This window comes from Ambystoma mexicanum, chromosome 11 (genome assembly GCF_040938575.1).
Source record: "Ambystoma mexicanum isolate Mex_15411 chromosome 11, UKY_AmexF1_1, whole genome shotgun sequence".
NCBI classification, from domain to species: Eukaryota; Metazoa; Chordata; class Amphibia; order Caudata; family Ambystomatidae; genus Ambystoma; species Ambystoma mexicanum.
Window position 1 is genome coordinate 1275324599 of NC_090934.1, and position 17560 is coordinate 1275342158.

The 17560-nt window shown below is 52.2% G+C and overlaps 1 protein-coding gene across 2 annotated transcripts in view; it reads right to left on the reverse strand.

Moving 5' to 3' along the window:
* The window catches only part of SEC11A (SEC11 homolog A, signal peptidase complex subunit), a 238851-nt gene that overhangs the window by 71373 nt on the left and 149918 nt on the right, over positions 1-17560 (reverse strand). The window lies entirely within an intron of this gene.

Genomic DNA, 17560 nt, shown 5'->3' on the forward strand with positions numbered 1-17560 from the left:
TTAACATAGCCTGATGCAAATTCTCGAGATCATGTCCAATGCTTAATGCCTTCAGAATGTGTGCGGAGTAGCCTTTGTCACAGACTTGCAGATGGCCACTGGTACAGGGCATTGGCATGCATCTGAAGCCATCCTGCCCGTGACGGCATGGGCATTGACAATAAGACTTAGCTGCAGATTTTACCGGGAAAGGTACAAAAAGCCCAGCAGAAGCGTGGAACAGCTCAACACACACTAGGTAAAACCTAAAGACTCTCTGCATGTCCAGTGCATGAAAGATGAAGATGGGGGGGAACAAGAGGACCGGAGAAACACTGTTCTATCCACAACCTTGTCTCAATGAACACCGTGTAGTGTTTCCCCGGCAGAAACTCATTGACTTAAGCAGACATAACTGCCCCCAAAAACCACAAAGGAAAAACACGAAGTCAAAAACTTCATGTCATCGGTGGCCTAGGGCTCAAACAGCTATTTGACAAAATAGAGCACAATATTCAAATCGCAACTAGGATCTTAAAAAGCAGATATTTTAGCAACAACAAAATCAGCACCAAAGGAGTTTAAACATGCTCTGGTTGCTGAAGGATACGGCCTGCAGGAATGCCACCAAAAACCCACACAGGCCAACATGATCCAGCAAGCACCGACATGGATCCACTTTCTCCATCAGCATCTAGTAGCTGAAACGCACTCACTTGCACCTTTACTGGCATTATCTGAGACGATGGGGTGCAACGCAAACAATCTTGGTTTACCATTGAAGAGATCCAGAATCAATGAAGATTTCCAGAAACAATGACTCAGGTGGCCAAGCTCATTGGTTGAGGGGCAGGGTGCAGAATACCTGCCCACCTAGGTATGCTATGGCCTAAAGGCTGAAGACCTATCTACCTTACTCCCTCTGGGACATTCAAAGGACCTACAACTCCTCTGTATTCCCACAAGTTGTCTAATGTGATAGTTTGCCTCTCCTTGATCTTTCTCCCCACAATCCTCCTCTGATCGGCCCTCCATCTTACTAAGTGCTCCCTCTCTGATCTCTCCTTCCTATTCGGGGTCTCCTCCTTGCATCCATCTCCTCTCGCCCTTCATCCAACTATGCCTTTCAGTCTCTCGCTCCGTCCCTGGGATCTGCTCACTGTCCTCTCGACACCTTCCCTCTACTTACTTCGTGTTCTCCAACCACTCCTCCAACATCTCCTATAACTTATTTTCCTCTCTCTCGCGCATGCGCGCCCCATATTAATCTCACTTTCCACACCCCCTACTCCAACGCTCTCCTATTGTCATGTCCTTACCGTCTCCCCGGGTCCAGAGACACGCTCCTCCTCATTGTTCAACGCCGCTGTGGATCTGGAGCAAGTCTCCTCTCTTCCCGCTTCGCACACATGGGTTGCTGGGAATTCCCCACCATGCCTCCCCAGTGTTGCAGGCTTCCTCCCAACCTTCCTGTGATTCCACCTGCACGACTTTCCAGGCAGCGTGGATGGAGGTTGCCATGGCGCCTCCTGCATGCCAGGCTGCGAGAACACTGTTCTTCTGCTCACGTGACTCAGCGGTCACATGATCCCACAACAAGGAAGCCCAGTATAAAAGATTGGGGAAAACAGTTCTGTATTACTTCTCAGCGTTCCTGTGAGTGGTGTTCTGGTTTTTGCTCCTTGCAATTCCTGTTGCTGGTATTTTTGACGATGTCCTCGTTTTTCTAGACTACTTTTGGGTTCCTTGTGCCTTGGGTTTTGCTTCTGGCTTTTTTATTATTTTTTTAATCATTTTATTTTAACTTTGGCTTCCCTAAATTGGTCTTGGATTACCCCAGTGTTCTGGGGTCCTGGACTTTCTTCTTGATATTTAGGGAACTTTGGTTTCCTTTTGGATTTGCTGCTGGAACTTTCCCATATAGTGTCGAGCCTATTCTGGAACACTGACTTGCGTTTTCCACTACCATTGTGGGACTTCTTGACCACTGAACTGTTGTCAGCTGCATCCTTCTGGAAAGTATTTTCCCTTACTCAAGTGTTTCCGTTCCATTCTTCGATCTGCTGCTCTCACTAGGTAGGTTACAAGCACAGCTTCCATATATTGAAGTAGTATGCAGTTATTGGTGTATAACCTTGTCTTTTTTGTTTTAGCTGCTTGGGTATCCGGTGCTGCAGTTCCAGTTCCCCTGTGGCCACAATAACTGGTTAGGGAGTAGTTTGACCCTCTTTGAATGGCGCTTGGGGACAGAGGTATAGTCCACTTAGGAGACCACAGCTTGACACCCATTCCTCACAGCCTACATTCACTCAGACTTCTCACTCACATGCAGTACATCCACTATCATCTCTCAGACTGACTACCACACACAATTCAACTGAACTCCCATCCAACGTCTCCAGACTCCTCAGCAATCTGCTTCACCTTGAGCTCTCCACCTAGTCTCTTGGTCCACAATCTCTCCACCTGCACTCAACCGAACACCTGACCATTTTGTGCAAGAGTTCTTCTACCTCTGTACCTCCTACCCCCACTTCCCGCTGGTGTCTCTGAAGGATAATCTTCCCTTGTGCTTTTCCCAGGGTCTAAGCTTTCCCAACAAACATTCTCAAGCCTGCCTTTGGCCCTGACCCCTTTCCATTTGTCTCGTTTTCCCTCTGGTCTTGAAATGCTGGCCTTCGACCAAGTTCACCAACCCCTCCCCTAACCCCCAGCTCTTCTCTCCTTTGGCTGCCATCCACACCGTCACAGCTATCCTGGTGTCCGCTGACGGAGCAGGATTTGGAGCTGGAATTTCAGCTTTCAGGATCAGCACCGGCAGAGTTGATTGCTGGATATTGTTATTCTGAAACAGAGGGGCCAGAAATGGTGTAACAGACACTGGTACCAGGCAATACAGGGAACGTTCAGGGGGCTAGGGACTGGCCACCCCCCTCCAGCACCCTTGTGGGGAGATTAGCTCTGGCACACACCCTAATAGGCCGACTACCCCATATTGGGAGGTGCGCCCCCACCTCTCGACAGGGTCAAGCCCCAGAACCCATCATAGATCCACCAAATGCTGAAGTAGAGGACTCGGGCCTTGGAGAACTCCCTCAAGGCTGCCCCAGCAGAGGAGACTGCAGAAGACCAGGAATGCCATTTGCGTTCTCTCCAATGCAGGGCTCTCAGCAAATGGCTGGCTACTCTGCTGGAATGCCATAAGGACCACAACACATCTCTGCAGTACAATTCTTCTTTCTGCAATACTTGGGCATGCAGGCTCATAATTATGGATATTTTGCATCTCAAAGCTCTCCTGTGAGCAATTGTGTACTGTTATAGGGTTGCATCGGTGCTGCAGAATGTCAGTGCTTGCAAAAGTGGTTCTTGTGGGACTTGAACGCTGTCTGGAGCATACACCCGAGAGGGTTCTAGGAGTATACATCTGAGTGGGTTCAAAAGCAGCCTTAAGCAAACTGGAAGCAGCCACTACATTGGTATCTGCCGTACAGTCAGCGAAGCAAGCTCCCTTTGGTGTGCCACAGCACAGAGACAGAAACAAACAGTCGCCAAGAAGACTTACTACAGTGTCCGGCAGTAGTTCTCATAGCAACTTTGGCACCAGTGCCAGGCTTACACACTTCAGGACCATGGGCTTGCTGTGAACGTCAGTGTTCAGGCTGAGGTGCTTTGGTACGAGGCACACCCAGGCGCATGAGTGCGAAACAGGGGGGGGTGTGGCCTGAGCCCATGTGGTGAGCTGTAAACACACACCGCTTCAGCTGAGATCCTTCATCGATCCTGTTTGGTAGCAATTGATATCCTACATCACAAACAAGAACATGATCGTGTGGCGGAAACCAACGTCTTGCTAGGTGTCGTCGTTCCGATCGGAATCGTTTTGCCAGAGAATGAGCGTTTTAGAAACCTGGCCTGGTCAGAATGAAAATGGCGGCCGGAGCCGCGCTGCATTGAGAAGGATGAGGAGCGGTGGTGCCACTGTACTGATTAAAGCACTCCGAGTGGCTGGTGTGCTGAAATACAGTACTGGTGTCCCTGCAACTGGGGGCTGCACCGGACGGCGGCCAACTGCCATTTAAAGATTATATACCTCGGATTGCAGGGTTTGCTGAGCCTGTCCCTGCGTGGAGTCCTCCTGCCTGTGGGGCCGACAGACTGGTGCGCACGGATTCCTGCTGGAAGCAGCGGCGAGCGGACCAGTGCGGTGAGGTCCGCTGCGTGCTCGCTTTCACCGAAGACCGGGTTGGGACCTGAAGAGTAGCCGAGTAAACTGACACATCTGGTGCCTGTGAAGTGGCTCTGCTTGGGAGAACTTGTTGCGTCACAGACAGGCATGTCGGGGACCTGAAATGCTTTGGATGTGCAGCAGTCCTGCTTGGATGGGGATTTGTGCTCTCTTCCCGTGCGCACCTGCGCCGACTATACCGTTGCCCCGGTGGCAGGAGCAGACGGCAACCCAACTGCGGTCTTCACTGAGCCCCATATCAGCAATGTGGGGTGTGCAGGTCAATCCGAGTCCTGGCAACTGACGGCACGGCAGCCACGGCGCCTCCACATGTTGAGTTCTTGGGAGACGCAAGAGTCATCTGGGGGACAGCGAGACACCTGCTGTGCTGCTGGTACGCGGCAAGGATCCAGAGCGTCTGCTAAGGGAGACCGGACAGCTCTGTTGCCTTCTGGAGGGGATAGCTAGTCATACGGGGGACATAAATAACATGTGCTTGGTGTGATGCAAGTGCTGACTCCACAGGACGGTGGGCCTAGAAGGGTGGGTGCCGGTGGCCTGGACTGTACATATGGTGAGGGCACCTCCTGGCACCGTAAAAGTAGCAGGCAGGTGCAGTTAGGGGGGCTTGTATACAGTGGATTGGTAAGTGCAAACCGCGGTACTAATATTTGCCTGGTAACTTTGGGCGGTAGCGAGTTCTGACGCACACAGCTCACAGAAGCTGGATGCTGCGAGGAGTGGGCCTGTTACTATCTGCCCCACGCAGACTTGATGGCAAGTATTAGTACCCAGAACGCCACTCAACGGTCGCTTGCTGTACAACATTCTGAGAAGGGAGAGGCAGATGGTGCATTGTGAAAGAGTACATAGCTAAGTGGAACGCCACCAAGCGGAACATTTGCTGTCCAGGAATTAATACTCTTATGTAGCTGCCATTGCTGGCTGCTGCGCTGGTAATACTGGGACAGTGGGTCTGCACATAGCAGACCCCATGAGTACTGGAGACTACACTGGGTGTCCCGCCGGCTTGGTGGACCTTGGGATTTCTGGGTAATGGGTGATCATGCTGGACCAAGTGTACTGGGACATAAGCGTACAGGGACTTTGTGACACTGCCTGAAGGCACTGGCCTGGTAACCCCAGCCAGCTGCGGTGCTTGGATCTTAATTGCGGCATTGCTCCAGGTCTGCTTTGTCTTCACCTGAAACAATGCCCCCGACGAAGGGTAAGAGTAAGGCTACAATTATGGGCACAAGCTCCCAGGAAGATCTGGTACTGGCTGCAATAGCTGCGCTGAGATCCTCATTAGAGACTAAGATAGACCAGGTCAAGGTGGACGTGCAGTTGCTGCGGCAGGGCATCCGACAGCTAGCTGAAAGAGTCACGATGGCTGAGATGGAGCTGAAGGAAACTAGGGACGCTACAAAAGGATCTTGAGACCTGGAGAGGAAGACCACTGCTTTGGAGCTGCGGGCTGAGGATGCTGAAGCGAGGGCCCAACAAAACAATGTACGACGGCTTTGGATGACGGAGGGTGTGAAGGACTCAGACCCCACTTAATATGTTGAGAACTTCCTTTTGCAGGAGACAGGATCCGGGCACTTATCACAGGGCTTTGCAGTTGAGCGTGCTCACCGCTCGCTACAGAAGCGGCCCTCTGGGTTCTTACCCCAGACCTGTCATTGCAAAGATTCTGAACTTCCGCGACAGGGAGGTGTAATTGAAATACTCCAGGGAAGGTGGAGAGATTCAGAGAGACAACTCCAAGGTAGCAATCTACCCGGATTACACACCGGTGGTACAGAGGGCCAGGAACTCGTTTGTACCGGTCAAGGCGAGAATCCAGCACCTCAACATTAAATACATGCTTATCTACCCGGCTAGGCTCAAAATCATTTACAGAGGCAAGGAGCATTTCCTGGAAACGCTGGCAGCTGCCAATATGTGGCTAGAACACAAGAATCTGGCTAGTGGTGACAAACCTAACACTTGATAAAGCGGATGCCATGGGGGCTGGGACATATGCGCTTGGAGGTTTTGATACCCAGATATCCCACGCAGTAATAAAAGCTGTAAGATTGCTGGGGAACCGCGAGGTGTGGGGTTTTTGGCTGCAACCTGATGGCTGTCCTCTAGAATGGTGTACATATTATATCTGATCCTAAGATTCTTGGTGTGATGTGTGTAACAGGCGAATGTCATGTCGATCTGAACACAATCGTACATGAGATAGGGGCGAAGTTTGATCACCCACCAATGGCATTGTTGGAACGCTCTGCGCTATTGTAGGTGGCTAGCCTGTTGCTGGTTCCCAATGCCCGAAACATGGCGGACTGGGTGGGCTCTTGAGTTGCGGGTGAGCCCGAGCGCTGTACGCACTGTGCAGTCGCTGGGTGTGTTCAATTTGTTTGGTTTATGTTAATGTTACTGGTTATATGTCCTCTGCACATTTTGGTCCGTATATTATGCATACGGTTTGATTGGTCGGGTGGGTGCCAGGTTGGAGGGTATCAGGGGCGACCGAGGGGTTCTGGATCCATCCTGACAGGGTTGAGGGGTGCAGATGAGTGAGCAAGTGGATGGGCAAATACCTGAATTATGAATCCCATTAAGTGTTAACCTGGAATGTGCACGGGATGGGCACGTACCTACACAGAAATAGGGTGAAATCATTCCTAACACATCCATTGCCCTGCTTCAGGAGATCCACCCAACGGCAGAGGGGCTTGAGAGGGTTTGTGAGCGTTTGAGGGGGGTCAGCATACTCTAAATATGCAAGAAGCATGTTCACCTGGATAAGCAACACGCTGCCGTTCTAGCTGCTGGAGATGGAGGCAGACAGGGAAGGGAGGTACCTCATACTGCAGGGATATGTTGACCATACTGAGGTGTGTATAGAAAACTCATATTACCCAAATCATGGTATTCCATCCCACGTTCACATGCTTTGTTCAAGGGTAGCGCATCAGCGGGAGTGTTTCTTCTTATGGGGAGGCCATTTTAATTGTGCCAGAGACCCTGTCCTTGAGAGATCCTCTATTCCCCGGGGAGTTTCGGCATCTGCATCTACTGCACTCACTGCGGTACTGACCAATTTCAATTTAGTGGATGTATGGAGAGAATTGAATCCTGAGGAAAGGAGCGGTTCATACTATTCTTCACCACATGCTTGCAAAATAGGATTAATTATTTTTGTTGGGCGATTTCAGATGGCTGATATGGGTGGGGCAGAGTACTTGGGGAGTACATTATCAGATCACCCCCTCTAGTGGTTGCCTGGAATCAAAGGAGTCGGAGACCTCCCCCCACCCCCATCTCGATGTGGCATATGCAGACGGATGCACTGACTGACCAGGTCTTTAGAGACGAGTTGCAAACAATACTAGTAGAGTACTTTGAACATAATATCAGCAGCGTCAAGAAGTGGGGTACTGTGTGGGAAGCCCTGAAGGTCGTGGTCAGGGGGGGCAAGAGGGTAATAGCTGGTGCCGGGGGTATTAGAAGAACTTTCAAGGTGGAACTGGAAACTCTACAGGATGAGATCAGAGACTTGGAGACCCAGAATGCTGGGCTAGGATCAGGTGAGGAGACGTTGGCTAAAACCCTGTACCGCTGCCTTCAGGCGTGGGAAAGATGGGTCTAAATTCAACTATACCGCAAAAACAACCAGATGCGCTGGGCGATAGGCCATCAAGGCTTTTAGCGTGGTTGTGTAGGCGGGAACACCCAAGACACCTGACCACTGAGTTGATTGAGGAAGAAGGGGGTGTATGCAGGACAGAATTAACAATACATTTGCCAGGTTCTACTCCCAGATGTATAGACATTAAGTGCAGGTTCCCCATGAAGACTTAACTGAGGCTCTCACGCTGATGGCGCTCCCTAAGTTAGAGAACGCACAACAGGCCACAATGGACCAACCCATAACTGTAGAAGAAGTGCGGGATGCGATCGCTTCTCTCACTACAAGTAAAACTCCGGGTAGCAACAGACTTCCACCTGAATTTTATAAAACGTATAATTCAACACTAGCTCCGGTGCTGCTGAAGGTCTTTGTGGAAGCCTACACTAATGGTGCACTCCTGGCAAGCATGCACATAACCCTGGTCGTCCCAGTACCAAATCCTGGGAAACACACAGACAGGTGCGACTCGTACCGACCTCTGGCAATGCTTAGTTATGACATGACAATTCTAAAGACGATACTGGAGGGGAGGCTCCGTAGAGTGATTGCGGCCTAATACATAGTGACCAGACAGGTTTTATTCCAGGTCGAAGTACAGCTCTAAACTTACCCAGACTGCAACACATGATTGCACAGACCAATGACAGCCCTGAACAGTGCGTGGTAGTATCGTTGGATGCGATCAAAGCTTTTGATTTGCTCTATTGGGAATGGCACTTTATAGCACTACCGGGTTTAAGTTTGGCGAACAGTTCATTAGGTGGGTAAGGATCATATACACAACGCCGACTGCCAGAGTCAAATCTGGGAGGCAGGTGTCAGCGGCTTGGGACATACAAAGGGGAACGCAACAGGGCTGCCTGCTATCACCCATATTTTACGTACTGGCACTAGAGCCCCTAGCGGTCTACTTACACCAACAATTCCTGGAGGCTGGCATTTTGGTTGTGGGTGCTAGGCATTTAATATTGTATGCTGACAATGTCTTGCTGTACATAGGGGGAGCCGCAACACAACCTACCAATAATTATGGAAGTTTTAGACAACTTTGCTAAATTGTCCGGAATATCTTTTAACAGAGAATAGACATGCATTTTTTCCACTGGCAGGACTCGGGAGGGTTGGTATTGAGGCTTTGCTGAAAATGGGGCTCCCGTGGGAAGTGAGTGCTTTCTGATACTTGGGTGTACACATCATGCATACACCCGAAGACATGCGTAGACGAAATGCAGCCGGGGTAGTGAAGGGGTTGAGAAAGTTGATGTCCTTTTGGTCTAGGCTCCCACTTTCAATGCTGGGTAGAGTACCCATTGTAAAAATGATTGTTCTGCCTAGATTCTTGTACTACTTTCTTAATGTCCACCACTACATAAATGTTCCTTTTTTCGCTTGTTTGATACACTGGTGAGGGGTTTCCTGTGGAGCCTCTCTCATCTGAGGAATGCCCTAACAACGCTTTGTTTAACATACAAGGTGGGTGGTGAACAGCTCCCAAACCTGGAATGTTACTATTTGGCAGCACAGCTAAGTCATGTGTCGAAGTGGCTCTCGGATGAAGTGACATCCGAGACGCTGCTGCTTCAGCGGCTGGTGGACCCAGCCCAACTCAGAGGTGATATGGTTACCACTGAAATGCTTGGACGCTACACCCCAAATTAGCCGGGCAGGAAGGTGTGGCACAGGGCACTGAAAGTTCTGAAGGTAGATTGCCCTAACTCAACTGATTTACCAATAGTGACAGATGTATGCAGATCAGAGACGATCTTGTGGTGGCACGCTACTGGGAGGGCTAAGGTACAAAAGGAACAAGTTACTTACCTGTAACTGTTGTTCTCCGGCATGGGTCTGGCATGGATTCACATGCTCATGAATAAAAGAATACATAGCAGTACACACATGCACAACCACGGGAGGTGGCAAAAGGCTCAACATTAAGCAATACAACAACTCAACATTAAGCATCTCTTACCTTCTCACCAGGCTCACCTTAGGCGAACAGGTTGCGCAGCACTGCTTGGCCGACCCTGGACTCCTCCCTGGAATCCCGGTCGACGCAGTAGAATTTCGTGAAGGTGTGCGTCGACCTCCACGTAGCAGCCCTGCAGATTTCCAGCAGGGGCACACCAGATAGGAACGCTGTGGTAGCTGCGATCGCTCTGGTGGAATGGGCTCTCGGACGGCCGGGCAGCGGTCGGTTTGCCAACCGATGACAGTACATGATACAGCCGGAGAGCCATCTGGAAATGGAAGCCTTTGAGAGAGCCTTCCCCTGATTGACAGGTCCAAAGTTCACAAAAAGTTGTGACGTCTTCCGAAAACTCTTAGTGCGGTCCACGTAGAACTTCAGCGCTCTAGCCACATCCAGCGAGTGCAAAGTCCTTTCAGCCGGCGACGAAGGCAACGGGAAGAAAACAGGCAACACCAAGGGTTCGTTGAGGTGGAAATCCGACGGCACCTTGGGCATGAAGGAGGGGTGCGTCCTGAGCACTACCCTAGTGTCGTAAAAAGTCAAGTACGGGGGCTTGCAGGAAAGGGCCTGGATCTCTCCCACCCGTCGTGCGGAGGTGATGGCCACAAGAAACGCTGCTTTCCACGACAAGAACTTCAACGGAGCTGAGTGCAGAGGCTCGAACGGAGGTCCCATGAGCTTGGTCAGCACCACATTGAGCTCCCACGCCGGGGCCGGAGCCTTCACCGGCGGGAACGATCTGAACAGTCCCTTCACGAATTCTTTCACCAGACAATGAGACCACAAAGACGTCCGTCCCGTGGTTCTGGTGTATCGGGAGATCGCAGCAAGATGAATCTTGATCGAAGCGTGCGCCAGTCCAGCCTTGGCCAGCGTCAGTAGGTACAGCAATACTTGAGGAGCCGTAATCCGTAGAGGGTTAATCTTCTGTGCGTGGCAACAGACAGAGAACCTCTTCCATTTGTGTCCGTAGCATTTAAGAGTTGAGGACGCCATGGCCTTTGCAAGAACCTCTCTGCAGTCGGCCGGTATGTCGTAACCTCCAAACTCTAAAGCTGCAGGAGCCAGGCCTGCAAGTTCAGCGACTTCGGGTCGTGATGGAGGATGGTGCCTCCTTCTCTAGAGAGAAGATCCGTGTCCACTGGCAGCTTGATTGACGGGGACGCTGACAAGTCTAGAAGGTCCGGGAACCATATCTGCCTCGGCCACGCAGGTGCGACGAGGCTCATCCTGCACCGTGACTTCTTGAGCTGGTTGATTAGCCGGATCAGCAACGGCAATGGAGGGAACGCGTATAGAAAAAGGCCCTCCCAGGGGAACGAGAAAGCATTGCCCATGCTCCTCGGCTGGGGAAACCTGCTGGCGAACCTCCGGCACTTGGAGTTTGTCGCCGTCGCGAACAGATCGATCTGGGGTGTGCCCCACCGTCGGATGAGGCGGTCCACTAGATCCTGTCGTAGTTCCCACTCGTGGCACGAGCGCAGCTCTCTGCTGAGCGAGTCGGCGATGGTGTTTTTTATTCCTGCCAGATGAAACAGCACCAGAAACATCCCTTGGGCGACGGCCCAATGCCACAGATCCTGCGCCTCCTTGGACAGAGCTGGGGATCTGGTACCGCCCTGCTTCCTGATGTAGAACATGGTGGTGGTGTTGTCGGTGAAGATCCTCACCACCTTGCCCTTGAGGGACGGAAGAAAGGACCTGAGGGCCCAAAACACTGCACGGAGCTCCAGGACGTTGATATGGAGGGACTTCTCCATCGGAAGCCAAAGGACTCTTGCGTGCAGATTTTCGGTGTGCGCTCCCCACCCTTCCAGGGAGGCATCCGTGGTCCCTGTCTTCTGGTGGCCCGGGGTCAGGAAGTCCATGCCCCGCCGTCAGATGCGCACGGGTGCCCCACCACCGGATCGCTCGTCGGAAGCTCTCGTCGAGTGTGATCCTGTCCTCGAAGCTGCCTGTCCTCTGGATCCAGCGAGCGTCCAGGAACTCCTGTAACGGGCGCATCCGAAGCCTGCACAGGCGGGTGAGATAAATGCAAGAAGACATCATTCCGAGGAGGGACTTGATGGACCTCACCCTGGCCGCGCCCGCAACCAGCATCCGCTGCACCTTGCCCAAGATGGCCTTCGTCCTCTCCTCCGACGGAGAGGCCAGAAGCGCCACTGTGTCGAGTTTCGCTCCCAGAAACAGTGCGTCTTGCGCGGGCACCAGGTGGGACTTGGCGTAGTTTATGGAGAATCCCAGGTCCGTGAGTAGTTGGACGGTCCTCGCCGTGTGCTCCGCGGCGAGCTCCCTTGTCTTTGCTCGGATGAGCCAGTCGTCGAGGTAGGGGTAGACGTGGATTCCCTCCAGGCGCAGCCGCGCCGCTACCGGTGCGAGGCACTTGGTGAACACCCTGGATGCCGACCTCAATCCGAAGGGAAGGGCTCTGAACTGGTAGTGACGCCCTTGGACCACGAATATGAGAAACTTTCGGTGTCCCTTTAGGATGGGGATATGGAAGTAAGCATCCTCCAAATCCAACGACGACAGGGAATCGCCCTCCTCCAGCTGACCCAGGACGTGCTGGAGGGTGACCATCCGGAACTTCTGTGCCTTGATGAATTTATTCAGTCATCGTAGGTCCAGGATGGGACGCCATCCTCCTGTCTTCTTCACGAGGAAGTATCTTGAGTAAACTCCGGAGCCCCGAAGCCTCTTTGGGACGAGCTCGATGGCGCCTTTCTTGAGCATCGCCTTTACCTCCAAGAGAAGTAGAGGGACGTGATGTTCCTTCCTGGCCACGGGGGGGACGCGCGGGCACTTCTTTAGAAGCGCGTGACCCTGGGCCAGGGCGTCCAGCACCCAAAGTCGGTGGAGATGGACTCCCACACGCTGACCAAGATCGCCAGCCGGCCTCCCACCAGGATGCTTTGGTGGGGGCCCAACCCCACGGCCGGTTCAGTCCTGCTTCGACGAGGCTTTGCCACCTTGTCCTCCCTGGCGACGATGGCGGGGTCCGCCCGACTGGACTCGTCCCCTGTAGGCTTCCTGTGACGACGAACGGGCCGCTTGACGGTAGGTGGAATATCCGGCGCCGGAACCTTTGGAGGCACCCTGCTTGCCTCTGGTGCTCCGAAAGGGCGGCCGTCGTTGCTGGAGAACACCAAGAGCCCGGGCCGTCTCTGTGTCCGTCTTGATGGCTTGTAGGGAATCGTTCACTGTTTTCCCAAACAGGTTGCTCCCGTCGAACGGCATGTCCAAAACTCTGGTCTGCACGTCCTGCCGGAAGTCTGTTGCCTTGAGCCATCCACGCCGTCTAAGGCACACGCCGTTGCCCAACTGGCGAAACCCAGTTTCAGCGATATCCGTCGCTATCGTAATGGTGTGGTCCGACGCCACTTCTCCTTCCTGCAAGATCTCTAGGGCCTCCGCCCTCTTGTCGTCCGGTAGGAAGTCCAGCAGGGTGGCGATCATGTACCACAACTCCCTGTCGTAGCGGGCTACGATAGCCAAGGCGTTGGCAGCCTTAATCGTCGTTGCTGCCGATGAGATGACTGCGTCCCATCGTGTCCAATTTCTTTCCCTCGCCGTCCGGGGGGACGGGGGAGGTTGACGTAGAGGCCGAAGCCCCCCCCCCCGCTTTCTTCCTGGCCGCCGTGGAGACGACCGAGTCTGGGGTCGGCTGTGCCTGAAGGCACAAGGGGGCCGCGTCCGGGACCCGGTACTTCTTCTCGTACCGATCCCTTCTCGCAGGCGTTGTGGATGGGTTCTTGAGGAGGGCGAGACCCTCATCTCAGATATCGTCCAGTAGAGGAACAGCGAGGACCGTCTTCCTCTTGGTCTCGCGCCGTTGATAAAGGAAACCTTCCTCCTTCTCTCCCGGGCAGAGCTGGAAAAGCTCGGATGCCCTGGCGATCATGGCATGAAACGATCCAATCTTGTCGGACGGGGAAGCCCGGGGAGGAGGTGACGACGGAAGATCCTCATCGTACACTTCGTCCTCTGTACCCGTCGCGGCCGTGTCCGTCCCCGTATCATCCCCACGGGTCGTGGACGGGGAGGAGGGCTGAGCAGGGCGCGATGGTTGAAAAGGAGGTGGAGGATGAATCCTTCTCCTAGGAGGAGGGCTCCCAGAAGGGCCTGGCTCCGGGTCCCCCATCGGGAGCGGTTCCTCCGTTGGTGGTAACGGCAATCTCGTCCTCATCTCCGAGCATAAGGATTGTATAGCCAACAAAATGGCCGCCGAGTTGTCTTGTGGCACTGGTTGAGGGGATTCCGACAGGCAGACAGGAACCTCGTCGGCACCCTCGACGTTCTCGTCGTCTCCTTCGTCTCCTTCGTCGGGGTCCCTCCCGACAGGCTGGTCTTCCACGCCAATGCCGTGGCTTAAGACTTCGATCAGCTCCTCTTCAGAGGTTGAGGCCGAATCCACGATGGCCTCCTGCCCCCCCCTTTTTCTTCTCCGGAGGTTTCACGGGGGTCCCGTCGATGGGCTTGAAAGAGGACTCCCTCTGCAGTGGCAGGGAGACTCTGGGCCCCGAGGTCGCCTCCACTGGTGTAGCCTCCACAGGCTGAGCCAGGGTCGCCGCGACTCTCTCGATAGAGGCCTTGGCAGGGTGGATCAAGGCTTTCACCACCATAGGTGCGCTCACCGCCTTCTCCTTGGGGGGAGGGTCACCGCCTCGCTCCCCCTCCGATGGGACCTTCGAGCTCGACCGGGGCCTCTCCAGAAGCTCCGCCGGGTGCTCGGACTTCCTCCTACCCGAGCCAGAGCGTTGGCTCGTGGTTGATGGCGCCGGGGAGGTTGCGCCCTGCCTGGCAACCGAAGAGCCCGACCGTTCGGCGCTCCCGGTGCCAGCGGACTCGCGGTGCTTGGCCCTCTGTTGGGCCCCCGTCGCCGGGGCGCCCTCAAAGGTCTTAGAAGACCGCTCGGACGACGACTTCTTCTTCTCGCCTGATGGGCTCTTCCCTTCCAGCCAGTTGGCGAGGCGCAGATGGCGGTCCTTCATGGTCCGCTCCGACATGTTGCCGCAAAATGCAGTCCTTCTCCACGTGCGTCTTGTCCTCATGCAGGCAGCAGAGACAAAGGGAGTGTTCGTCCTCCTTGAAGACATTCTGAAGCTGGCATCCAGGGCAGACCCTGAACAGCTTTCCAGGCGTCGAGCTTCCCTTCTCCTGGGCCATGTCCGAGATGGGCCTGAGAAACTTCTGGAGTCCTCCAAAAGCCTGGTTCGACGAAATCTTCACCCTTGAGGGGCGTAGAAGAATCTGACATGGGTCCCCGTTGATCGGATAAAGAAACGGTGGAGCTTGAGGCTCTTTTGACCGAAAAAAGAGAATTTTCCTATGAAAAAGTGCGAAAACGCATTAAAGCTCGAGAGCAGTAGCACGAGGATCCCAACACTTGAACGTGTGGTAAAAATCTGAAGATGGCTGCCAGAGGCGGGGCATAGGGAGATGGCAGTCATTGGTTGTGGTCAGTATGACGCAGAGATCAGTGATTGGTTACTACTACGAAAGACAGATCAGAAACGAAACTGATACTGATTTTTCTTTACCGAGGATTCCCAGCCTGACGGGGAATATTCATGAGCAGGTGAATCCATGCCAGACCCCATGCTGGAGAAATGGAAAATCCAAAGAACAATACACTGTAAATAAACAGAATGGACTTCCTGCTGGGCAGTTCCTGAGATCTATGAGAGTAGCAGGGTGGCTAAGTGAAAATGGCCTAGGTGGCCGGAGAAGCCAATGGCAACTGTGCTGCTGGTCCTAATGTACTCTTTGGAGGACGGTTGGCGACCGGTGTCTAGACTGTATGGTGTCCTAAATGATAGGCCTAATCCCCAGAGCCTCAAGTTAAAAGCAAGCTGGGAAATTGATCTAGGGTGGAGATTGGGGAGCGGGAATGGGAACGCATTCTTCAGTTTCCTAAGGATGTGTCCAGAAATGCACGCTTTAAACTGATTCAAATAAATGTGCTTCACCGCACCTATAGGACTCCTAGCAGAGCGGCCAAATTTAATGTAGGTAGGCAGTAAACCTGTCACTGGTGTCGGGCAGATGGGGCTGATCTGATACGGTCAGGGGTTTTGACCCATGTTCGAGTTATTATGCTGCAACATTTGGGGCTGTGGGCTCAGAAAATCCAAGATGGCCGAAAAAAAGCCCACATTCGCGCCAGAATCCAGGAAAACCGTGCAGTTTTGCGCACACCAAAATGGTTGCCGAACCTGCCACCCACCAGTGCGAGCGTGATGGGCCAGGAGTGCCATGAGTGGAAGGTGTGCCAAAGGAAAAACAGCAGTGCCTGTTAGCTGAAAAACACTTTGAAATCACCTTTTGTTTCTCTGAATGCGAGCTCAAAATGCCCATTTTAAACATTGCAAGATATTCAAAAATCTCACTGAACACCAGCAGACATTTCGCAGAATGAAGTCTTGTGTGCTTACAAAATCTGGGAAAAGAGCGAGCCTAAAATAATGTTCATAATGAAACTGGCCGAGCTGTGGATGTCAGCAGCTGAAGTGAAATTGGACTTAAAGCCACTAAAATCGAAATGTTTAAAATAAATGAGTGACCTACTTTGAGTGTCACGTAGATTGCAACTGTTTAAATTTCATAGTTTTGAACTTAGAATCAGCATTCTAGCTGCTGGTGTAAAAATTGTAAGTTTTATTTGGATGAAGAAAAACTGGGAACAAAAGTGACATTTTGCTGAAGCCTGGCTTGAAAAGAGTGAATTTTGCCAAGCAACTACCCCCGACAGGAGTTGAAACTTGCTCAGCCACTCTTCCCAGGCCTGACTGCATTCTGCTGCCCCCACCAAAAGGAGATGACACCTCCCTGATTCAATCAGGGGAGGAGCACCTAGGACTGGAGGGAAACAGAACAATGAGCCTTCCTTGGCTCCGGCAAATGTTAAACTAGGGGGGGTCGTAAATGGCTTCTTCTTGAGAGAAACTGGGAGGGGCAGTGCCTCTGTGAGCAACTGGAGTTGGAGGAAGTGGACAAACCAGAAATTTCACCATGTGCTTTGGGAAACCTCACCCCTCTGGGCCAGAGCATAATTTTAAAAAGATGGATAATTCATAGTACCGACTTGTCAACATTATATAATTAATATCATTATTCTTGTGATTTTTCTGTGCACATTTTAAGAGGTGTTAGGACTCTGTACCATGTTCTGAGGCAAAACCCCATGAATTATGGAGATTGCAGACACGGGGTTCACGCTAGAAAAATGAAAATTTACTGGAATAAGTGTAGAAAGGCGGTGTACATCTGTGTAATTTTTGGTAAAAATCCAATATTGGTAAACCAACTAAAATCGAAAATAAGTTGCCATTTTTGAACCCTGGCTCTTAGAAACATCAGAGTTGGAACAGAGACCTACCCGAAGTAATATATGATATGTACATGTAATGTCAACCACTTGTGTATTTGGGAAATATGTTTAGTTATGAAAATGATTTTCTAAGGTAAAAGCAAAGGGGAGTGTTCTTTCTTTGGAGCCATAAACATGACACCTGATGACATAGGATGACTCACTGCTCCCTTCTCAAATCAGGTCAAAGAGAAATCCTTGACCTATCAAATCATGAGTGGGTTGGGCATAGAAAGTTAGCATCCACACCCATTTTCAAAAGACATAAAAAGAGCCACTGGAAGCCGGACGGGGACATTAATTTTCCAACCTTCAACTGAATTCCTG